At 41.6% G+C, this 25,545-nt stretch overlaps 2 long non-coding RNA genes across 2 annotated transcripts; both read left to right on the top strand.

The window, feature by feature from the left end:
• The first annotated feature begins 4,832 nt into the window (after positions 1-4,832).
• Positions 4,833-12,081, top strand: LOC123601153. Its single transcript, XR_006714001.1, has 3 exons — positions 4,833-5,682; positions 6,354-6,429; positions 11,307-12,081. It is a non-coding gene; the product is annotated as an uncharacterized LOC123601153 (long non-coding RNA).
• Positions 12,082-18,730: 6,649 nt separating this feature from the next.
• Positions 18,731-21,173, top strand: LOC123601157. Its single transcript, XR_006714002.1, has 2 exons — positions 18,731-19,584; positions 21,055-21,173. It is a non-coding gene; the product is annotated as an uncharacterized LOC123601157 (long non-coding RNA).
• Positions 21,174-25,545: the final 4,372 nt, after the last annotated feature.

Genomic DNA, 25,545 nt, shown 5'->3' on the forward strand with positions numbered 1-25,545 from the left:
TTAATTCCAGGAGGTGAAGGTGGACTTTTCTGGAACACTGAAGATGGATATTCCCCACCCCCTTTTTCGTGTTCCTTGTGGCCTAAAAAAAGGCGGGGGGGGGGGGAGTCGGGAGGGCCAGAGTTGCACTGCAAATACAGGACTGAAGAGGATGTGACAAGCTCAGACATCACCATAGCTAAGTGTAAAGCTGGACTTTTTACAGACACTAAGGAATCCTTGTAAAACCTAGAATATTAAGCAGAGACTTGAGATGAAGGTTGGATGGCAAGTGGCAGACTCTGGGGATTTCAGTTCAGTCATGGGATGAATGTTATTTAAGTACACTTAAAACCATAGCATTTTCTTCATTTCACAAAGAAGGATGCACTCATCATCTTGTATCTGATTTTTTCCATATTAAATTGTATTATTATTTTAATTATTTTAATTTTGAGCATTTCTCCCCAACTGGATTATGATCTTAAGGATAGAGACCCGTTTACCTTAAAACACTCATATATTTCTGTGTTTGTTTAATTCAGTTAACATTTACCTGCCAGCTCAGATCCTGGCTTCTCTGATTTCTGTGGTGGAAGATTTGGTTTCCTTTTCCAAGGTGCAGATAATGAAATCTATCCTTTACCCCTGGCAAAGTATTCATGAGGATCAAATGAAACCAAGGCTGTGGGAACTCACTGCTCATTTACATTGCTGCAAAGAGCAATGTAAATATCTATGGGGTTTAAAAGTTTACAGATAGCAATCAGAAAGTGCTAGGATGCTGGATCACATTGAGTTTTCATGGGAGATCACTTAATGCCCTCTCTATCTGAGAACAGAGAAAGCCCTGAGCACCTACTTTATCCCCCTCCTCCCTTACAAAGCTACTCCTGTTTCTCACCTGGCCTGTCCCTTTCTCAGGGCTCTCAAAGTGTGATTATGCCATAGTGAAAGCTGGTCTGCTTTTGAGTAACTTTCTTTAAAAATTACAAGTTCTGGGGCGCCTGGGTGGCGCAGTCGGTTAAGCGTCCGACTTCAGCCATGTCACGATCTCGCGGTCCGTGAGTTCGAGCCCCGCGTCAGGCTCTGGGCTGATGGCTCAGAGCCTGGAGCCTGTTTCCGATTCTGTGTCTCCCTCTCTCTCTGCCCCTCCCCCGTTCATGCTCTGTCTCTCTCTGTCCCAAAAATAAATAAACGTTGAAAAAAAAAAAATAAATAAAAAAAAAAAATTACAAGTTCTGACTACTTGGTTTGTTTGAAAAAAAAAATTTTTTACATTTACTTATTTTTGAGAGACAGAGCACAAGTGGGGGAGGAGCACAAGTGGGGGAGAGAAGGAGACACAGAATCCAAAGCAGGCTCCAGGCTCTGAGCCGTCAGAACAGAGCCTTATGCGGGGCTCAAACTCACAAACCATGAGATCATGACCTGAGCCAAAGTCTGACGCTTAACCGACTAAGCCACCCAGGCGTCCCACTTGGTTTGTTTTTAAATCTGTGAATTTGCATTTAAACCATGAGCATTTGCTCAGGTCAATATTTCCTTAGACCAGCTCCATTAGTGAGAATTGTTTGGCTACCTGTTGAGTATAAAAAACCTTGGATCCTGATGCCAGGAGGGTGAGGTTTTCCTGTACTGAGCTCCACAGGTTGTAGGGGTAGCTGGGAAGGAAGAAGAGATGTAGAAGGGAGAAGTCAAGGGAACACAGTCCAAAATAGAAGTGCCTTTTGCCTTCAGGATAGATCAGTCATGGGGAAAGAGGAGAGTTACTCTCAAGAAAGAACAAAGACATTTACAGGAAAAAACTGAAGACATTTCAGAAGGACTGAAGTAAAGAGTGTTTACAGGGATGTAAAATTAATCAGGAATAGTTGCTTTTTAAGGTCATTTAAAGGGGGTAAGTGGGTCACCAGCAAGGTCTTAAAGGGAAGGAGGAGTAGTTCCTGGTTTGGGGTCATAAATGCCTTACTTCAAGCAGAACCAAGCTCAAACAGGAACATTCCTACTCCTTATAATCTAAACTGGTTTTGGTGTCAGGGTGCCTGGATTCTAAAGGCCCTGACTGCAGTGACCAGCTTTCACATACCCCAACCAAATCCTTTAAAGCTTCTCCTCATATAGGAGCAGTTGAAAGTACTTGGAAGAAAACAATTACAACTATTAACCTCAAACTATGCTATAATTATAACCTTGTAATTCCTTTATCTTTTTTGAAATGGGTTTTATTATTTTTTTATTTCTATTTTTATTTATTTTTTGAGAGACAGCGTGCAAATGGGGGAGAGGGGCAGAGGGAGAGAGAGAACCTTAAGCAGGCTCAGTGCTCAGAGTCTGATGTGGGGCTGGATCCCACAACCTGACCTGAGTCAAAATCAAGAGTCAGACGCTTAACCAACTGAACCATCCAGGCACCCCTGAAATGGGTTTTAAATTAGAATAACCATTTCTTATTATTGGAAACATTTTAAATAACTTTTAGTAATAATATTTATTAGTCATAAAAAGGAAAGGACATACATACATCTTTCAAAAGACCATCTCTGATCTTTTGCTAGATATGTTTGCTTTCTTATATGTCCCCTGGCCCCGCAATAGGCTACCTCAGAATAATGGAAGAATGTAAGTTAAAGGCAACCCAACATCCCAACAAACGCTCAGTAGGAATTGTCTGGAAACTGTTTAGGGAGGTGGGGGGAAGCCACAGGCTTCTGGGAGTTAATCCTTTTCTGTGCCTGCCACCTCCCAGTTTTCTCACTGCTGCATGGCAGTTACCTCTGTGTTGTGTCACACACTGATTCATTCCTAGTAGCTATTAAAGGGCTGACTTTTTTAGGTGATTGACCCTCCTAAATAATCAGACCCATTTGAGGTCATGTCTGTGGAAATAATAGCAAGCTTGCATGCTTGCATTCTAACATGCCTTCTTGAGTGGGCAAAAAACAATTGGAATTTCAGCAGAGAATTGGGTGTGATATCTGAAATGGATCAGATATACTCATCTACAATTTAGAGTGAGAAGAATATTCCAAGAAAAAAATTAATTTACTTTTTTCTGGGCTTTGACAATACCTGGAATATCACAGGCATTTCATTCCAGGGAACAGACCAGGGATCTTAGGTCTGAGGTACATGGAGACTCCAGATTCATCTCCTCTCCCTCAGCCTGGGCTGTACTTCTTCCTTCTCTTCCTCCCCCAAAGTCTTCAGAAGTCCGTTATCATCAGCTCAAATGCCACATCCTCTTTGAAACCTCAGTAGTTGTCAGTACTGATTCTTCTTTACCTTGTATTGGAATTCATTATGGTATAACTGTCTTACTCCTTTCCATATTCTTAAGTTCCACCCAACCCCCAGCAGTATCTGGAGAGACTCCAGGGGAGTGTGAGTGGCTATAGGCTAGTCATGAGCAGCCAGAGAGGAAACCCAAGTTTTAGTGAAGCACTATATGAAAATGCCACCTGGGAAGGTGTGGTATCAAACTTAAGAAAGGTTAGAAGAGAGATACAAAATGTAGAAGATTTAACCTGATAAACATGGCATAGTAAATGAGGCAGGACTTCTGAGCTAAAATCTGAGTGAAATTTACAGATTTCAGTAAACCAAACCCCTAAAAAGATACACAGCCAAGAAAATGTTAGAAACTAGGTTACAAATTGTACAAGTTTCAACCTAGAGGGCTAAGTTTGTTGAGTAATGGAGAATAGTATGGGCATTCCAAGAACAGTGCGGTGTTTCCCTATTAAAAATGTGAGGAAGTGCAACCTGAAAAGTAAGTACTGGAAAGCATGAGTTTAGGCCTGCGGAGAGACACTATGGCACAGCTGTGTCATGTACACTAAAGAGCCTGTTGCCTTGGGTTCATATGCCAGCTCTACCACAGAGCTCTGTGCTGTGGGCAAATTCTTTTTTTTTTTTTCAACGTTTATTTATTTTTGGGGGACAGAGAGAGACAGAGCATGAACGGGGGAGGGGCAGAGAGAGAGGGAGACACAGAATCGGAAACAGGCTCCAGGCTCTGAGCCATCAGCCCAGAGCCTGACGCGGGGCTCGAACTCACGGACCGCGAGATCGTGACATGGCTGAAGTCGGACGCTTAACCGACTGTGCCACCCAGGTGCCCCAACTGTGGGCAAATTCTTAACCTCAATGCCTAAATTTCCATACCTGCCAAGTGGGAAACGAATAATGGCCACCTCATGGTATTCTTGTAAAGACTGGAGCAGCTGTCAGCAATAGTGCCTTGCACTTAGTGAATACAATATCTTGTTATTTTATTATATAAAATTTAAATAATCTAGTTGGTAATTTATTTGGAACAAGTAAGGAAACTTTAGGGATAATCTGATCAAAGTTTCTGTGATTCCACAAATGATGAAACACAGTGTCATTATGTGACCTTTACAAGTCACTTCAAATGCATTTTATTATCTACTAGTCTCTTAGGGTCATCTCTAAATGGCTTTTTTATGTATTCAGATCTTGACTTCCAGTATGGTTCTTGAATGCAGGAACTTGTGTCTTAACCTTATGTGTTAAGGCACACATAGCAGAACTTAATAAATATCTGTGAGGTTTTATTTTTTTAATATGGGATTTCAAATTTATCCCAGGGTCAACCATTTAGACATTAACAATGATTAGTTTTGTTGTATTGAGTTTTTTAAACCCACTTGAGAAGACCCAGACGGCCCTGGCAGAAAGATCTGGATAAGAAAGTGTTAACAAAGGGAAGGAAGACCCCAGAAGAAATTGTGGCATGGGCAGCATGTCTTGAAGCATCTTGGCAATCAGAGGGAGAAAGATGTGTTTATTGAAAAGGTGTAATGAAAGCAAAAGAAAGGGACAGCAAGGATCATGTCCCATACTTTTCAACTCTCTCTGTCCACCTGCAGCCGACTCCACTTTATGTACTGATTCCACAAATGTGGAGCCCCTGACCTCAGGCTGGTTACAGCCCAATGAAGAAACACAGCAACAGCCTTACAACACAACACAAGCCATGGAGAGAGCCCTGTAAGGGCCCCAAGCTCAAAACTCATAGCCCAAGCTTTGACCAAGAGGTGAAATTCATTCTTGCCATTAACCAAATGTTATGGGAACAGCCAGAACAACCTGAATAGCAGGAGGCGAAGATCCTAGCACTTCCCTAAACCATCCATTTGTGAGCAATTTCAAATAATGACCAATTTTCCTGGGGAGAGGGGTAAATGAGAAGAAAAACCAAGTCCAAAGGTCTTAATTCTGAGGGGATGAAGAGGCTTGGCCTGTGTGGACAGATAGTGTGCTTTCATGGAAAGGCAAGACTTTTCTTTGAGATATACAGGATTGGAAGCAGGGAAGAGGCTAAAGATGTAGGCTGGGGAGGAGTGGAGTGGGAAGCAATTCTCTGTCCTCCCTATAGGCCCTCCTTTGTGGAAAAGATCACTTATAGAGAGTGGAATTCTGGAGGAATTCTCTCTACAGGAAATAGAGACTGGGATTCTGTTGAAAAACTGGGTAGGGATGGCGACTGTTCCTTTGTCTCTGAGCTAGAGGTGGCAGTGGAACAGCCTGTATCCCTGAGACTTGGATGCCAAGGTTCCAGGGGGACCTGAAGGTCAAGTGGACACAGCAGGAGCAGCATTTGTGCCACATTGTCTCCCCAGTGCCATGTCTAAGCGGGTGCCCACCAGATGAGAGAACCCTGCAGGGGGCTATAGGGTGAGTATCCAACAGCTGGATTGTCAGACACAATACAAAACACCCAGTTGCATTTGAACTTCAGATGAACAAGGACTTACTGTTATTGCATGAAACATACACTAAGAATATTCATTGTTTATCTGAAATTCAAATGTAACTGGGCATCTTGGTTTGTTTGCTTTGCTTGGCTAAATCTGGCAATCCTGGTGACATGTCAACATGCTAAGTGAACCTGAACAGTTTTGAAAATGGAATTAAAGCAGTACGGGCAACTTCTATAAATAGCACTGAGTCCTCCAAGCTCCAGAGTTTGGTTACTGATTCTGAGGTGATAGTACCCTATCCAAGCATTGAGGCCCTCTTCCTTCTGGGAGCTATGGGACAAAAAGAGAAAATAAATATTCTACACAGGCCAATTTGATTGACCAGCCAAAGCAACAGGCAATAATAGCATAGGGATTTCACACAGCCAGTCTTATAGATTGTGAATGCAGGCATGCCAGCATTTGGGGAAAGATAGGGTATAGAGTAGAGTAGGTTAAGGGGAGAGGATCAGAGTGTTTTGCCTATATTATGTCTCATGAAACTTTGCATCCGTGAGTGAATGTGTGTATACATGGCTAACAATATTTCTTACTATAGTCAGGGTCCAAAATGTTTGAAAACCACTAAGATGTTGTTACTTGCAGGATCGTATTATGAAAACTGTGTTGGATCCAACTGTGTTGGATCAACAGCCAGGATGAGTTTGCTTCACACTCACAGGTGAGGGTGAGCTTTGTCCTGTTCTGGAAAAGTCACCTTCTGGAACTACCTTACCTTTTCATGGAATCTGCAGTCTCTTGCATATATGGATCGCTAGTGCTTCATTTAAAGTGGAGTTCTTTCATTTTGCTGCAGTCACTTGCTAAAAACACACACTGGAATCCAGTATTGTACCCAATCTTGGGCAATAAACATAATAATATAAATATATTATATAAATGCAATAAATAATATGGGACTAAAGGCACTGTCCAAACGCCCTTTAAAATTTATTTTATTTCCTCCTCTAAAAGGAAGGTTTTTGAACTTTAAAATCCTTGGATATGATGGGTCACCTGGGTGGCTCAGTTGGCCCAGCATAGGACTTCCACTCAAGTCATAATTTCATGGTTTGTGGGATTGAGCCTCACATAAAGCTTTTTGCACTGACAATGCAGAGCCTGCTTCAGATTCTCTGTCTCCCTCTCTCTGACTCTCCCCTGCTCACACTCCCTCTCTCAAAAATAAATAAACATTAAAAAAAATCCTTGGAGATTACCTGGTGTAATTCCTCAGAGCAATCCCAAATGGTTTTGAAAGAGTCATTATTTTTCTCATGCAGTGAACATACTATGCTTTTACTTAGGAAGAGGAAGAAAAAGTGTTTACAGTCTCATTTTGAACTTTAAAAAATTCCTGTAACAATTAGCCCTTGATTCAGAAATTATAAATAAAACTGTTTTATCATCCAATGTTACTGAAACATTGTGTCCTGTGAGTTTTAGTCTGTATTGTTCCAGGAATTTAATTTTTATTTTGCACTCTTTTGTAAAAAAAAAAAAAAAAAAAAAAAAAAGCTTATAAATCCAAAGCCTAAATATTTATTGTCCTACACCAATTGCTCTGATCTCCAATGTCCCTCCAAATTTTTCATTTATCGATAGATGAGTGGATTTGCTGTGCTTTTTTAGTGGACAATACCAAATAACACCTGGATCTGAAACTGATCCTGACTGTAATTTTGAAAGGCATATAAAGGCTTGAAGCTTCAATGTCTTTAGCTGTAAGATGGACATAATAAAAGTACCTAACTTGTAGAGCTGTTATGGGATTTATATGAGAGAATGAATGTAAAGTCTGGTGTGGCAGAGAATACTATATAATTCACCATTTCTGTTTCCTCTTCATGAACGTGAGACATATTTTCAACCTTCCTTGTATTGGTTTGGGGCTATGTGACTGGGCTCTGGCATGGGCTATTTCCAGCCCTGGCTACCCAGCCTGGCTACCATAGAGGACCTATGTCCCAAGTCATGTATTAAACACAGGATAGTGCCCTAAACCACATAGGACTTTATGTAAGCAAGAAACCAACCTTTATTTGTAAAGATTTAGGGTTTCTTTGTTACTGCAACATTGCCTGGCCTACCCTAATACACTTGATATATATATATATATATATATATATATATATATATATATATATATATATATATATATATATCACAGTAAATGAATTTCAGCATTTAAATTATCTGTGAACCCATATGGAACAATTCCTTGGATATATGTTATTAAGAAAAAAATCTAGACAAAGAACAAGAATATATAGTATTCTTCATTTTGTGTAAGAAAGAAGGGGCAATTAAAATATATATTTGACTCTTGAATAACACAGTTTGAACTGCATGGGCCCACTTATACATGGATTTGTTTTCTATAAATACAGTACAGTATAGTAAATCTATTTTCTCTTCCTTATGATTTTCTTAATAACCTTTTCTCTAGCTTACTTTTTTATAGGAATATAGTATATAATACTTATTATAGTAAGGTATTAATAGTTAAGTTTTTGGAGGAGTCAAAAGTTGTATATGGATTTTCAACTACACGGGGGGTCAGTGCCCCTAACCCTCGTGTTGTTCAAGGATCAACTATATCTATGTATTTGCTGATTTTGGCAAAAAGAAATACCAGAAAGGAGAAACCAGAAATTAATGAAAATGAAACAGAGTGGAGAGGATAATGCATGGGAGTGAGGCTTCTGTGACTAAATGTGTTGATACAGTTGATTTTTGAAGCATGTATTTTATATACTCTGAAACAAAAGTACATCAAAAGGGAAATGCCTTAAGCCTGGACCTTAAAAGAAACTAATGACCTAATTCTATATAAAATTAGTTACTGAACCAACAATGAACGAGAAAGTTATTTTGGGTAATTTGAACACACCACTCTGACTATAAATACATTAATATTATTGGGAACCAAGAATTTTCAATATGAAAGAGAAAAGATAAAATATAAAAAGCATTTTAAGAAAAATGCTATTTAATAATGCCAATAACAATATGAACACACACACACACACACACATATATATACACACACACACATACACACACACACACACACACACACACACACACACACACACACACTCCTAGTTGTGTTCCTGAAGAGCCCAGAGGCAATGGCACCATAGTATAGTAGCAGTGGGCACAGCTAGGCCCCATATCTTGCAACTTCTGATGTAATAATTGGTTCAGGCAAGAATAATCAATGAGTACTAAAACCATCACATAAAAAGTAGTTAGGAGCGCCTGGGTGGCTCAGTTGTTAAGCATCTGACTTCAGCTCAGGTCATGAGCTCACAGTTCATGACTTTTGAGTCCCACATCGGGTGAGCATGAGCTCTGCTGGGTAAAACACGAGCCCAGGTGAGCCCTGCTTCTCTCTCTCTCTCTCTCTCTCTCTCCCTCTCCCTCTCTCTCCCTCTCTCTGCTTCTCATGGGATTCTGCCCCACCCCTGCCTCTTGGTCACTTGCACTGTCTCTCTCTCTCTCTCTCTCTCAAAAAAAAAAAAAAATCAATTACAAAAAATAACTTTAAAAAAAAGTGGTTGGGCAATAGGATATTCCTATAGGGGCAAAGTACCACTCCACATATCATTACTAATTTCAAAGAAAAAGATGTTCCTTTGGTATTGGATACAATGTATGCCCATCCCCACAGATGCATTTGGCCCTGCCTGCCTTTCAGGACCCACTTGCCCTCCTGGGTAAAGAGGTCCCAATGATGGTTGTAAAGCTTCAGCCTCCATCTTGTCAGCTCACCTCCTACAATGACGGACATCTTTGCCTTTGGCAAGATTGTCATTACACCTGCCAGGTGCATAGAAGCTCCTATATCCAAGTCCAACACAGTGGAACCCACAGAAGCCCTGGCTTTCCCAGTGGCTGCCTGGAGGCATTGGCAACACAATCCAGAAGTACAGGGGTATTAGTACACTGTGGGCTTTGTGCCAGAGAAGGACTCCACCCGGATGCAGTGGTGCCACAGAGCACCTCCAAAGATGTCCCACACGACCAAATGAGGCTGCTTATGAAATCATGGCCAGCTTGGCAACAAACTACATTGTATTCATTTTCCCTCCCTTTCTGCCCCCGCCTTTTTTTTTTTTTTTTTTTTTTTTTTGCATTCATAGGATTGTACCTCTCATAAAGCATTAGCCTGTGAACTTTGCCTCTGTCTCTGTTTCCAGGCAGATACTTTTCCATGGAGGTTAGGCAGTCACTTTCTCAGCCAAGTAAGTCATCATTCTTAGCATCACCAGTAGTGGGAAAACCCAATGTACGACCATCCTCATGAGATTCCTGTGAAGTATTCCCCCCCAAAAAAAAAAAAGTTAACCTAAACCTGATCAAGCCTTCAGATCTAACTTCCATTTTAAGGACAATACAGTCTTAAAAGTAAAAGTTAAAGAACCCCATCTGGAAACAATCAGACAAATGAAGAATGTGTGACTTTATTTTTTTTAATGTTTATTTATTTTGAGACATGAGGGAGTTGGGGGGGGGGGTGGGGGCAAGCGGGAGAGGTCCGTGCTGTCAGGACAGAGCCCTACAGGGGGCTTGATCTCAAGAACCACAAGATCACGACCTGAGCCAAGATCAAGAATCAGACACTTAACTGACTGAGCCATCCAGGGGCCCCAGGAATGTGTGACTTTATATAAGTTACCTGGCCTGGACTCTTGAAAAGTCAACATCATAAGTCAAAACCAAACAGAAGTTAAGGTGGGGGGAGTTTCCAGATTAACCTCCAGATGGAATCCACAAATCTTGATTAGATCATGGGGGAATTGCATAGAAATCTTTAGGAGACAATTGGGAAAATTTAAATATGGCTTTGATATTAGTTATGATAATAGAATGATAATTAATTTTATTAGGTGTGATAGTGGCATTGTGGTTATATAAGATTACCCTTGTTTTTAGGAGATTCATGCTGAAGTATTTAGAGATCATGATGTCATATTAATAACTTATTTTCAAAACTGGTGTGTTTTGGTATATGGGGAGGGGGGAGAGAAGGAGAAAAAGCAAATATGGTAAGACATTAACAACAGTTGAATCTAGATGAAAGGCATTTGTGGTTCTAGCCTTTCAATATTTTTAAGTGTTTTTAAATTTTCATAATAAAAAGTAGTAAGATAAGTACAAAAACCAAAAACAACAAACAAACAAAAACAACCTAAGTAAAATTTAGGATATATTTGTATTTGAAGAATTTTTTTTTAAGTTTATTTATTCTGAGAGAGAACACAAACCAGGGAAAGGCAGAGAGAGAAGGAGAGAGAGAATCCCAAGTAGGCTCTACGCTGTCAGCACGGAGCCCAACAGAGGGCTGGATCTCATGACTTGAGCCAAAATCAAGAGTCAAAATGCTTAACCAACTGAGCTACCCAGGCGCCTCATTTGAAGAAATGTTTTATTTTCCTCAGTTCAAGTAAGCAGTCACTACTTTATCAGGGACTAATTTCATCTACCTCAAAATGGATATTTACACCTAAATTGCTGTGCTTTGAAAGCTTTTTAACTCTTGAATATTTCCAGCAGTTTCCCGGGTGGAAGAAATTTGATGCCAATTCTGCACACCCAAATTCCTGGCAGATTAATCAGCAAGTAGTACAGAGAGCTGCTTTCTTTAAAAAGCTTCATTTATCACTCAAACTGTGAATGCTGAGATGCCAAGGCACTGTGGAGAAATGATCCTTTAGAGGTAAAGTTTGAATGATCTGGTATATGTATCAGTACTCTTTGCATGCATTCCAAATCTTGTATATAATGCAGATTAGAATGGCAGCTTTTTCTACAGTTATATTGGCAACAAACACTGATTAGCTATTAAGGATGGCAAAACATTTATTTCAGGCTTCTATTATTAGCACCACCTCTTGACTCACAGAGAAAATTCTTCCCAAAGTTTTGGTTAATGTGACAGTTTTATTTGTTAAGACACACTTTTCCTTTATCATCATTCTCCCACACAGAACCGACCCTCCATTTCCAAGATGCCTCCAGACCAAGGAGTTCCCAGTCTGTTCTCACCATTCCAGTTGGCCCCAGGTCAGCCTGGCTCTAGGGCTTCCATCTACAATACAGTCCGAGGAAAGTGCTTCCTATTACATTATATTCATGCTAACTAAACTGGCTAGGCAATGCCCTGGACTTCTAAAGGAGTTCCCCACAGGATTGAGTTGTCTTTGCCCTGTCCAGGGAGGAACCCCTCTCATATGCACAGAATTCTCGCAGTACGCTAACGTGTGTTCTTCCCTTTAACAGTAGAACTCCTCAGTTAAGGCTGAACTCATGGCCACTGCATTAAGTTTCTGCTGCATTTATGCTGCATAACAAGCACCCCCAAAATCTCAGTGGCCTCCCCCCAAAAAAGCGATTTATTTTTCTTGCAGTTCAGCAGAGACAGCTCTGCGTCAGTCCAGGGACAGATTTAGGGTTGGCTTCACGTGTCTCATCCTCTGAACCAATAGCTTCCTGGGGCAGGCTCTTCTCATGCAGGGCGACAGCCATGCTAGTGGGGTGAGGAGAAACACAAGAGGCCACTTATGGCCTTGGCTCAGAACTGACACACTGTTACTTCTGCCCACATTCCCCTGGGCATCATTAGGGTATGGAAGTACTCTATACCATGAGGAACCTTGCCAAGCACTGGGAGGGGAAGATCAATGGCAAGCAGATAGTACAATCAATCTCAGCCTCCCTTATAACTTGGTGTGTCCTTGCAACTAAATTCTGGCCAAAGGGATGTGAGGGAAAGCAATGTGTGCGACTTCCAGGCCTTGTACTTGTAAGGACTGGACACAACCTAACTTTCCCCTGCCCATCAGCTGAGGACATGGTGGGGCTGCAGCAATCACCTGGCCCAGAGGTAGACGGCACAGCTGTCCCTCCAATCATAGCTCTGGACTGTTATATGTATGTCATTTACATTGGTGGATTTTTGCATTGCTGTTATGGCTTCTGAGCACCCTGGCTAGTACAGCATCCATTCATTCACTCAGTGAGTATCTACTGAGTGTCTTCTTTGTGACAGGCATTGCTCTAGGCCTGAGAGGAAGTATTAGTGAGCAGTCTGCATCTTGACTGTGGTGGTGTTCACACAAATCTTCACCTGTGATAAAATTGCATAGAACTAAATAACACACATACATGAGTACAAGTAAAACTGAGGAAATCTGTACAAGATCTTTGGCTTGCACCAATATTGACATACTAGTTGTGATATTATATTACAGTTTTGCAAAGAAACTAGGTAAAGGATCTTTGTATTCTTTTATTTTATGTTTGTTTATTTTGAGAGAGAGAGAGAGAGAGAGGGAGGGAGGGAGGGGCAGAGAGAGAGAGGGAGAGAGAATCCCAAGAAGGCTCCACACTGCCAGTGCAGAGCCCAATATGGGGCTTGAACCCAGGAACCATGAGATCATGACCTGAGCCGAAGTCAAGAACCAGTCTCAACCAGCTGAGTCACCCCAGAATCTCATGGATCTCTGTATTCTTAACAACTGCTTGTGAATCTAATGATCTCAAAATAAGAAGTTAGAAAAAAAAAAAAAAAAAGACTAGGACTTTGGTCTCTTTGTGCTTACAGTCTAGAATGGTATCAAAAGAAAATCCAGAGAGACTTACTTGGTATGAATATTTTATTGAGCCAGAAACAAACTATTTGCAAACAGGGAGACTTCAAACCAAAAGTGGGTATAGCTGGCTCTCAGAAGTTACAGCTCAATTTATAGAGCATGAGGAAACACATTTGTTTTCTACTGTGATTGGTTACTAGAAACTGATATTCTTTTTAGGGTAGAAGCACAGCATAAACGTACTCATATGTAGTTGACTAGGAAGCTATAGGTTATGCTGACATGAAGAAGGCTTAAGTTTTGTTTAAGGTCAGAGTCAGCATTTTGGAAAAATCAGGACAGTTTTATGTTTTGATTACGTGACTCAGAGTATTGGGCTAGAGGTATATTCAAACTGTGCGCTCCACTTTGGTCTTTCTTTAACCATGGGAATCAAAAGATTCAAAAATCAAAAAGTCACTGATGACAATCTCTGCATGGCAGCAGCCACACTTCAACCATCCAGATGACAAGTGTCCTGAAGTCTGCAGAGCACAATTAAATAAAAGGAACTCAGGGCAGAGCTGCCAGGCAGGAGTGCTCACTTTGGACTGTGAAGTGAGAGATATAAAGTTCTTTGTTCTTTAAGTAGGGTGTCCATGTAAGTTATCATCAAACTGAGACACCTGTGAGAATAATCACGCTGGCACAGCTTGTGTAAACAGATCATTTGGTTAGTCTATTTAAAAATTTTTTAATGTTTATTTATTTTTGAGAGAAAGATAGAGCATGAGTGGGGGAGGGGCAGAGACAGGCAGACACAGAATCCGAAAGGGTTCCAGGCTTGGAGCTGTCAGCTCTGACCTGAGCCAAAGTGGGATGCTTAACCAAGTCACCCAGGCGCCCATGGTATATTTTAAAAACATTGTATCATTGACTCTCTTAGTTATAGGAGCCTCTATTTTTCTAACTAATACGGAGACTAATGGATGCTGCCTTTGTCAGCACCAAATAGCTTAAGAGGAGGGAACCAATAAACCCCAAATCTCAGTGAGTTAATTGTGCTTAAAAGGCTTTTTCTTGGGGCACCTAGGTGGCTCAGTCAGTTACGTATCTGACTTTGGCTCATGTCATAATATCACAGCTCGAGGGTTTGAGCCCTGTGTCAGACTCTGTGCTGACAGCTCAGCCTGCTTCTGGTCCCTCTCCCTTTGCCCCTCCCCTCCTCATGCTCTCTCTCTCTCTCAAAAATAAATAAACAGGGGCGCCTGGGTGGCGCAGTCGGTTAAGCGTCCGACTTCAGCCAGGTCATGATCTCGCGGTCCGGGAGTTCGAGCCCCGCGTCAGGCTCTGGGCTGATGGCTCAGAGCCTGGAGCCTGTTTCCGATTCTGTGTCTCCCTCTCTCTCTGCCCCTCCCCCGTTCATGCTCTGTCTCTCTCTGTCCCAAAAATAAATAAACGGAAAAAAAAATAAATAAATAAACATTTTTTAAAAGGGTATTTCTTGCTCATACAAAATTTAATATGGTGCTGGTGGCCCTCCTCTATCTTCTAGTCAACTCATTTTGAATATGGACTTCCCAGATTGCTGGAACAGTAGACAAGAGAGTTGGAGGATTACAGAAATTTTTGTGGGCCAAGCCAGGAAGTAGTTTACATCACACCACCCACATTTCATTGACTAGAGCTCAGTCACATCATCACCCCTAACTGTAAAGGAGACTGGGAAAAGTAGTCCTCCTATAAGTCCAGGAAGAGAAATTCTGCCACAGATGCATCATTACAAGCTGGGAGAGGGCACTAATGTGGCCTCAGCATCTTTAGATTGACTCCCTTACCCCTTGGTATACGTGGCTATGCCGTTCCCAGAGAAACCACTGAAGCTGCAAGAAAGCAGTTCAGAATAGCCTATAACAGTGAATTGACTTCACTTTCTCTCTGGTTATTTTGGTTTGTAATATACCACCATTCATCTCTGGGAACACTTTTCTTCCCTCTATTTTATAATCCTCTCTCCCTCTGTATTAGATGGTTTTTTTTTTAATTAAAAAATGTTTATTAATTTTTGACAGAAAGAGAGCATGCATGTGAGCAGAGGAAGAGCAGAGAGAGGAGACAGAGAATCCAAATTGCGCTCCATGCTGAAAGCAGAAAACCCCATGTGGGGCTCAAACTGTCAGAACTGTGAGATCATGACCTGAGCGAAAGTTAGACACTTAACCGACTGAGTCAGCCAGTCACCCCATTAGATGGGGTTCTTAAGAGACACAGATAGATATAGATAGATATATAGATAAATATAGATATAGATGATATAGATATAGATAGATATATATGATATATATATCATATATATATGATATATATATATGATACATATATATCATATATATATGATATATATATATGAGAGAGAATGATTTATTTTAAGAAAGTGGCTTATGCAATTATAGAGGCTGGCATGTCCAAGATCTGCAGGGTGGGCCTGTAGGCTAGAGACCCAGGGAACAGCACTGTGGCTACAGTTCGAGTCTGAATGTCCAATGCTGGCAGAATTCCTCTTGGCTCAGGGGAGGTCAGTCTGCCTGGTCTATGAATGCCTTCAATTGATTGGATGAGGCCCACCCACATTATGGAGGGCAATCTGCTTTAGTCCATCAATTTAAATGTTAACCTTTCCTCTGAAAACACCCTCAAAGAAACATCCAGAATGATGTTTGACCACATATCTGGGCACCATGGTCAGCTAAATTAATGCATAAAACTAATTACATGCTCCAAGGCCAGTTTTTTTTTTTTTTTAATTTTTTTTTTTCAACGTTTATTTATTTTTGGGACAGAGAGAGACAGAGCATGAACGGGGGAGGGGCAGAGTGAGAGGGAGACACAGAATCGGAAACAGGCTCCAGGCTCTGAGCCATCAGCCCAGAGCCCGACGCGGGGCTCGAACCCATGGACCACGAGATCGTGACCTGGCTGAAGTCGGACGCTTAACCGACTGCGCCACCCAGGCGCCCCTCCAAGGCCAGTTTTTAATACTTTATATTTCTTGTCAAAAGTGGAAGGCAGGGTGATATGGGGGTAAGGGTCAAAGCTGGGTTCAAATACCTAATTTTACTCTGAATTCCAGTTTCATTTATAAAATGTGAATAAGAATGTTTACGTTGAATAAATCTGTAAAGATTAGATATCATGTATGTGAGACACCTAGACCTATTGCTGACTCATAAATGAGGGCAATTATTAAGATTTCAGTTTGAACAAAAAGTCTACTAAACACTTTACATTTCTTCTTACAGTTGCTTTTTTATTTGTAGGTGACCCTTGACCTTTTTCATTTTCCCTGTGAGGTTTAGCAGTATCTCAACAGGAAGCTCCTTGCCACAGTGTAACACAGTGTATAGCTCTCATGTGGTTTCACCATCTCCTGGTACTCAAGTCGCCAACAGTCAGCTGTGTCCTACTTTTCCATGACCCATCACTGACAACCCGTGTAATGTCACATGTTTGAACAACTTATTTAGGCATGTCAGAGAAAATCCAAGGGGAAAGAGGAGTCAGGAAGAATTGTAAAAATAAATAAAAGGTAGGAGTTGGCAGGAAATGATTTAAGGAGAAAAGGAAATAGAAATCAGATTTGCTTCTAATTTCCTTTGTGTTCTTACACCATTTTAGAAATTAGCATTTACATTTATGACTGATTGGATGAACCAACTCTTCTGATCCTCTCATTCAACAAACATACAGATTTCCTTATTGGGGTGGAGTTGAGGAAGTTTTCAAAGTAGGCCAAAGCCACATGGGAACATGTGTCAAAAGTGAAATGGTCTTCCATAAGTTGAGCTTCGAGTAGGTAATGTAGAAGTTATCAAACAGCTCCTTTGAGCTCTTTGGTCTCCTGGTTAAGCAACTGGCTGAGCCACTTTCAAAAAAGACCCAAACACACTGACTTTACAAGACTGGCCTCTGTTTCTCTTTCAGATGATAGTACAGTGGTGGGTAGGTGGGTGGTCCAGGGCAATAGTTGCTTTGCTCCACAAGGTCATTCTGGGTAATGAATGAGGCTGAGATGGTGGCTTTACATCACCATTGCATGATATCTACCTGTGGGTTCATGATGTCACTCCAGCTGTCCCCGTTCCCAGCCAGGTGGAAGAGGCAAAGTAAGCAGAGGACTAAGAGCTTCGTTTTTAGGGAATCACCTGACAGATGCCCTTTTACTTCTGCTCACATCCCATTGGCCAGAAACTTGAAGGGAAGCTGGACATATGCCCTGACAAAACTCTGCTGGGTGGGGTCTGATTACTAAATGGAACAAGGAGACACTGGGTGCCTTGGAGTACTTAGTAGTCTTTGCTGTACCTGGTTCTTTGGAGGTGATTCAACTCTCTCAGAAGAATCTGTTAGACCCAGTGGGCAAACCCCCAATTCCCCACTCTACTAGAAAACCTCTACTTCCATCTATTTGGGAGTACTATCTAAATTTCTATCTGAAAAATGGATTTCTACCCACAAAAAAGTTTGAAGACCAGTTTACAGATTAGTGTGCCACGGTAGAAAGAGAAGCTCACATCAGTGAAATAACTTTAGCCAGAGGACCTTGTTACACCTTGGAGCTGTTCTTCCACTCCCTGGCCGCCACCATTCTGACAAGCAGACCCTGAGGCAAGGGAGGTGGGGAACTATAAAGAGCCAGGCTGCACCTCCTCACACAGGAGGCTCATTTGCTTTCCCACCTGATCCCTCTTCCACACTCAGCACTAAACAGTTCTCAATCTCAGGAGAAAATAAGAATCCCAAGATTGAAAATCCCATCTTGCTTTGAGTGCAGTCACTGGGGGCATGTGGTGGGGGTGGTGCTCAGAATCAGGGAAATGGAGATATACACAAGCAGGATTAGGCCATCTGGATTTGCTAACTGGTGTTTATGGAAGCAAGGCCCCTACCCTCCTACAGAGACTGGGAGACAGGGACCTTATCTGCAAGTGTTGGCTGGAAGAAACTAAATTCTTCTGGCAGCTTTAAGCTTTCCCACGCAAGAACTTCAGGGGGCTGGAGTGGACATCCCAAGCACATGGCCTTGAACTGTTAGAAACTATGCTAGTGTTTGTTCCAGTCTCTTAATGCAGGGCTTGGACGGAGTGGTTAGTGCCAAAGCTCTTCTGCAGCGCTGACAGCCCACGCCTCGTCCATACAGGGGATCTTTGTGGGGTCGGGTCCAGAACAGCATGGCCCTTAGAATAGGGAGAGTGAATAAGATTCAGGGCTTCCCTGCTCACAGCGCCACACATCCCTGCCTTCTCCAAAGCACCCCCGCTGGGGTGGAAATCTTTCCGGGCATAAGCTGGGATAAGAGGAGCCTTGGTTGCCATTACCCATCTTCTTGGTTGTCCTCACGGCTTTTGTATTTTGGTTGTCCTCACGTTTTTACAAATTAGAATGGGCCTGTAGTCACAACCTGGGTCCCCGAGCTTCCTAGAGCGGCTGAGCAGGGAGCAGGCTCCAGGTCACACTTCTTACAGCGACAATAGCTTTGGCTGTGTTGCGGGTTTGAGCTGGGACCGCTGGGCGTGGCCCCGAGGGCGGGGCCTGGCACCCCAAGGAGCTTTACGGAGGCGACCACTCAGGCTGTCTTTGGAGCTCTAGCCCCCTCCCTAGTACACCTCACTCCTCAACTCTTCTCCATACCCCACCTCCAATCCTTACCTTGTCCCCAGAGCACTTTCCTTCTCTTTCACACACGACCTTGACCCACCCCACTCACCACTTGTATTTGCTGGTGCCTTTTAAGTTCAGCTTCTTTCTAGCAGTGTGTCTGCTTGTAACTTTCTTCTTCCTCCTTTGCTGGGTAATGCCTACTCAGCCTCAGCCCTCAGCTCTCAGCCCTCAGTTACAACACTGCCTTTTCATTTTTGTCTTTCCCTGAGCCCCCAGACCAGGTCAGTCCCTGCTCCCTCCCACCTCTGGACTTCTCCCAAAGTGAGGCCTCAGTTGTTTATCTACTCTAGTGAAGTCTCACAGTGAAAAGAAGCAAAGGAAGAGAGAAGTAGTTTGTTTGATGGCACAGCAGAGTGAAGGCAAGGCTACCTCAACACTGGAGGTCAAGGCCAGCATGTTTGAAAGCAGAAGCTAAGATGCCATTGGAGAGGAGAAAGGTGGTGAGGGCAGTACAATTGAAGAAGGAGACCCGGTTTAGAAAAAGCAACAAGAAAGAAAGGAAAGTATGCCCACAGAGACAAAAGAAGCAGGCATCACAGGTATTAGTAGTGTACCTGCCCTGTACCTGTTGTTCAATAAATGCTTGAATGGGAGAGATAAAAACTATGGTTGTCTATTTCAGATGATCTCAGTCTTCTTAGGAAAGTATAGTTAAGTCTTATTCAATATGGACATTGAGCATCAAGGGACTATGAGGAAATATTCTCATTTGTTGGTGTATTAGTTAGGCTTGACTAATAAACCAGATCAACTACTATAACAAGTAGACCCAAAATGCAATGGCTCTATGATGTAGTTTCTATAATTTAATAGTTTAAATTTAATTGAATTTAACAGTCCAGAATGGGTTTTCAGGTCAGTGATTATCCAGGCTCCACACATCCTCTAAAGTCCTGAGAATGAAGAAAGAACAGGAGGAGCATGCATAGGAGGTTCTTGCAAGCCTGGTATGGAAGGAACACACAATACTGCTCGCATTCCTTTGGAAAGACCTTAGTCATGTGGCCTCACCCATCTGCCAAAAAGAACAGAAAATGTAGTCTAGCTGTGTGTCCATAGAAGGGAAAACAGAGTTTGGTAGACAGCTACTGGTCTTCACTATGGTAGGCAGAGTACTGGACTCTGAAGATGACCTAATCCTCAGAACCTGTGAATATATTGCCTTACATGGCAAAAGGGACTTTGCAGATGTTTGAAATGAGGATGTTACATGTTGTTATACCTTGAGTTTAAAATGGTTGTGTCCTGACAAGAAAAAAATGTTCCAGATAATGGTCAGGTTTTACCCCATTAGGGCCCCTGGGCACTAAGGTGAGCATCACTGTGATGTGCTTCTTCTCTGCCCAGATGCCATCTTGCTTCTTTTTTTCTTTTTGATGCTGTCTTGCTTCTGACAAAATTTTGAAGCTGGATAACTAAATGAGGAACTTATTCTAACCCTATAATCGGTGTGTGTTTATGGCACCTTTCCACAAGTCTGCAGCCCACCTGAAATACTGCAGTTTGGAACTGGCTAAAATAAAGAGTGTCAGGAAGGTGGGAGAGGTGAGCTGCGATCCCCAGGCGGAGGCCCTACAGCAAGTGGCATGGGCCCATTGAGTCATCAAGGCTGTGTTCTATGCAGAAGTTTTAGTATGGTGTTTGTCCACCATCCCTTGCTCCTGACTGATTAGGCACTAAGGCACAGTTAGTCATAGAGAGTCTTAGAGAGTGCATAGGCCATGACAAACCAGTTAACCTCAGAGACAGCTAAGGAGCTGGTGGATGAGGAAGGCCCTCACTGGTCAACATATCCAGACAAGAGAAACAAGCTAACATCTAAAGTTCTAGATGTGGGGGTTAGTGACAGAAGAACTGGGAAGTGATGTAACTCTTCCCATAAAAGTGGCTAAAAAACTTTTTTTTTTTTATGGGGAGGAGGTGACAAGATCATAGGAAGAAGAAAATGTTTGTTGTAGTATTGCTATTATAGTATTTCTATTGTAACATGATTTTATCTTTATTTTTAGAGGAAAAAACCCTCCTGAAAAAGAAGCTGGGACCTAGGAGCTCCACGGATTGTGCTCATTGCAGTGTCTTGCTTGTTTTGTTTAAATTGTATCTTCAGAGGACAAGGTCTAAGAAATAACTTTTTTTGGCATAAGTGACTTCAGAATGAAAAATTTTAAATATGTAATTGGAATGGTTTCAAGATAACTATTAGTAAATAGCTAACATCTGTATCTCAGATATTGTTTTGTGGAAGGAGAAGATGAACTTGCTTGCTAACAGGCCAACTAAAATAAAATTGGGAGGATGGCAGTGTGCACCCCAAAAATATGTTATCAAAAAATTATTTACTGGGGTGCCTGGGTTGCTCAGTCAGTTAAGTGTCCAACTTAGGCTCAGGTTATGATCTCACAGTTTGTGAATTCGAGCCCCGCATTGGGCTCTGTGCTGACAGCTCAGAGCCTGGAGCCTGCTTCGGATTCTGTGTCTCCCTCTCTCTCTGCCCCTCCTCTGCTTGTGCTCTGTCTGTCTTTCTCTCTCTCTCAAAAATAAATAAACATTAAAAAAACAAAAAAAATATTTACTAAGGCTAGGAGTCTTGGAGAAGGGATTCTTTTTTTCCAATTTGTATTCACTTTAGAATCCCGGCTCCTGAACAAAGTTCCCTTTTGCTGAAAGTTAATACAATATAAAGGAGAGCTGTAGGCTGTGAAAAACAATTGTGTAGGAAGTTGTAAGGCCCAGGGTTGAGAGAGTGGCAGACAGCAGTGTATCAGTCAGGCTCCAAGTAGGAAAACAGAAACCACTCTAAGTATTTGGACAGAGGGAATCCAACGCAGGGAATCTGTGACACACTCAGAGATCAGCATCAGAGAAAGCCACTGCCAAATGTCATCAGATACAGCTTTTAAAATAATGTTCAAGGAGGGGTGCCTAGGTGGCCCAGTCAGCTAAGCATCTGTCTTCAGCTTGGGTCATGATCTCATGGTTCATGGATTTGAACCCCACATTGGCTTCAGTGCTGCTCCAGTGCTGTCAGTGCAGTGCCTCCTTTGGATCCTCTGTCTCCTTCTCTCTCTGCCCCTCCCTTACACACTCTTTCTCTCTCCCTCCCTCTCTCTCTCTCTATCCGTCCCTCCCTCCCTCTCTCAAAGATAAATAAATATTTAAAAATTAATAAATAAAATAATGTTCAAGGAAAGTAAAGACAAATTTGAGAACTTGGCATACTATAAAAAAGAAAACAAATGGAAAGTCTCAAACTGAAAAACAGACTATCTATTTAATGGCAGATTACACAGCTAACGAGAGACTTAGTGAACTAAAATATAAGTTATATCCAGAATGAAGCTTGGGCAGGGAGTGGGGGACAGAGGGATGGAAATGGCAGGTTAATAGACATAGGAGATATGGTGATAAGGTCTAACATGCCTTTATTGGAGTCACAGAAGGAAACAGAAAGAGAAGGGATTAGAGATAACATTTGGGCACACAAACAGCTGAGAATTTACCAAAACTGAAGATACAAATCCACAAATTTAAAAGCCCAAAGAATCTGAAGCAGCATTACTAGGGGAAAAATCCACACCCAAACATAACATAGTAAAACTGGAATAAATCAAAGACACAGAAAAAAACTTAACAGAATGCATTAAACAGGAGGATGAGCAGCTGACTGCTCACCAGCCAGTGTGGCAGTCAGAAATTGGTGGCTTGATGCCTCCAATGTGACAAAAGGATATGACACTCAACTTAGAATTATATTCCCAGAAAAAAATATCTTTTAAGAATGAAAGTGGAATGAATCTATGTTTAGGCAAACAAAAATTGGAAGGTGTTAGTTACCATTAACAGGACAGAATGTCATACAGTATGTTTTTTGAGACAGAAGAAAAATAACCCCACATGGGAAGTTGAAGAGGCAGAGAAAAAAATAGTAAATATGTGGATAAATCTCAATAACTATTTGGTATAGAGAACAATAATAATGTATTTCGACACATATCTGTATACTTTATATATACATAATTAAATTCACAAAAACAATAGCATATAAAATGAGACATAAATGAGGTTACAGTATTCTACGATCCTTTCATTGTCTAGTATGAAGATAAAATTCCAATTAGAATTAGGTTTTTATAAATAAAGAATGGATCTTCTAATTCCTTGGCCATTAAAGGAAGAGAAAAAGTGTATAACTTCCAAACCAATAGAAGGAAAGCCTGAATAATAGGCTAATTGTAGTAGAATCCTAACAGAATTCTAACCCGATCTTTAAGCAAAAGGCATTACTACAGATAGAGGCTTACTTCATAAAATTTCAATTCACCAGGAAGATATGACAATTCTATATATTTTTAAATTGTTTTAATGTTTTATTTTTATTTTTGAGAGAGAGAGACCTAGACAGAGAGGGAGACCTAGACTCTGAAGCAGGCTCCAGGCTCTGAGCTGTCAGTGCAGAGACGGACCTGGGGCTTGAACCCACAAACTGTGAGATCATGACCTGAGCTGAAGTCAGACAGTTAACCAACTGAACCACCTAGGTGCCCCGACAATTCCATATTTGCATGCATCTGGTAACATGGCCTCAAATATATAAAGTAAAATTCATAGAACTATAAGTAGAAATGGATAACTCAACAATTGCTTCATTAATTGATAGAACAAGCAGATAAAAATCCATTAAGAGCTGAGAAGATCTGAACAATACATTACAAACTTGATCAAATGGCTTTATCTAGATCAGTGCACCCAGCATCTCCAGAACACATTCTTTTCGAGTGCCAGTGGAAACCTCACTGAGATCAAACATGTGCTGGGCCATAAGCAAATCTCAACAAATTTCAAAGGACAACAATCATACAGTCTGTTTTCTGACCGTAATGCAATCATAAACTATAACTAGGAAGTCCTTGTACATTTAAAGTTTTTAAAGTACGTTTCTAAATAATCTATGGCATCTGTTGTGACTATTTGTGCTTTCTGTTCTTTCTTCTTTATTACATCAGAGATTTGTCAATGTTAGCATCTTTCCAAAATACTAACCTTGACTTTTGATCCTTTCTATTGTGTTGTTCTCAGTTTCATTAATTTTTGCTCTTGTTTTTATCTCCTTCCTTTAACTTAAAAAAAAAAGACAGAATTTAAAAAACAGATCATTAGTCAATTTAACAATAATGTTTCTATAGAGATTTGCAAAATGCAAAATGCTTTTTCATGAATCCTTAAAGCAACCTTATGAGTTGGGTCTTTCCCCTCATTTTACAGATGGGAAAATTATAGACAGGAAAAGAAATAAATTATAATTGTTGCATTCACTGGAATACTGGCCCTAAGATTTGCATCCAAGACCAGAGGAATTTCTCCTGCTCTCCTCCAGGGCTTTGCCCTGTCAACTCCAGGACCTACTCTTAGCCTTTGAGATCTTAAGGGACACTCACCCCCAAACATCCATGGTTACGATGGTAGAGGCTTGGCTCCCACCAACCCTTTCTGCATTAATCTCTAGTCCATCTATTTCTAGGAAAACACAGGGAAGTGGGGGGGGGGGGTGGGAGCAAAATGCATATAGATGAGTGGGCAGGCTGCCTAAGCTGGAGAAGCAAGTGTGAAGCAGCCTTTGTCCTACCCAACACTCTTAGTCACTGGAGTAGAGCTGGAGGCTTCTTCTGCTGGCCCCTTTTCCAGCTTGAAAAAGCAAAGCATGCTTGCTAAGAAACAATGGATTGCTTGCTTAGAAGTAAGATACTGCTGACTAACCAAATCCAATCATTTTTCTGGAATCTCATCTTAGGTTGCATCTGTGTGTGGGCTGGTCCTAGGGAGATTTTCTTGGCTTTCAGATGGGCTGCCTTCCACTACCTGAGCATCCTGTTGCTGGAGTCCTGGGACAGGGGCCACCACATGGCGAGACTTTCTTCACACACCTTTATGCTAAAGCTTCTCATTCCAGGCACACTTCTGAGGGTTCTAATAACACTAACTTCTCCAAGCCTCATTACAATCTAGGAGGTTGCTGCTATTATTATTCCAATAAGAGATAGCTGAGGACACATGACATAAAACAGAAGACTTAATTACTTGCCTAAAGTCATCTGGGAGTAAGTGAAAGAATCCTTATTTGCATCTGGGCTTCATGGTTGAAAGATCATGTTTTGGTCACTACACTTTGTAGTCTCTCTACAAGGGATTCACACAAACTCCTTCCTGAGCATAACTGATACTATCCACAACCTGAGAAGAACTCCCAGGGCTAAATGGGAACACTCAGTAGAAAGAAGAATTGAGTTAAATTTTGTGATTTCCTTCTCCATGTCTCCATCCTGAGGCACTCAGCTGAGGCTGGAGAAAAAGCATGAGAAACCTCCCAGCCCAAGTAATCCCCTGGAAGCAATTGTACCCAATTTCTCAAGGTCCTGATGCAGACTTCAGGTCCCCACTGTCTGTCCTCATCTAACTGGTCCTCAGTTGACCCTCTCTCCTTTTTGAATCCCATGAACGAAAAG

Source organism: Leopardus geoffroyi, chromosome A1 (genome assembly GCF_018350155.1).
Source record: "Leopardus geoffroyi isolate Oge1 chromosome A1, O.geoffroyi_Oge1_pat1.0, whole genome shotgun sequence".
Taxonomy (NCBI): Eukaryota; Metazoa; Chordata; class Mammalia; order Carnivora; family Felidae; genus Leopardus; species Leopardus geoffroyi.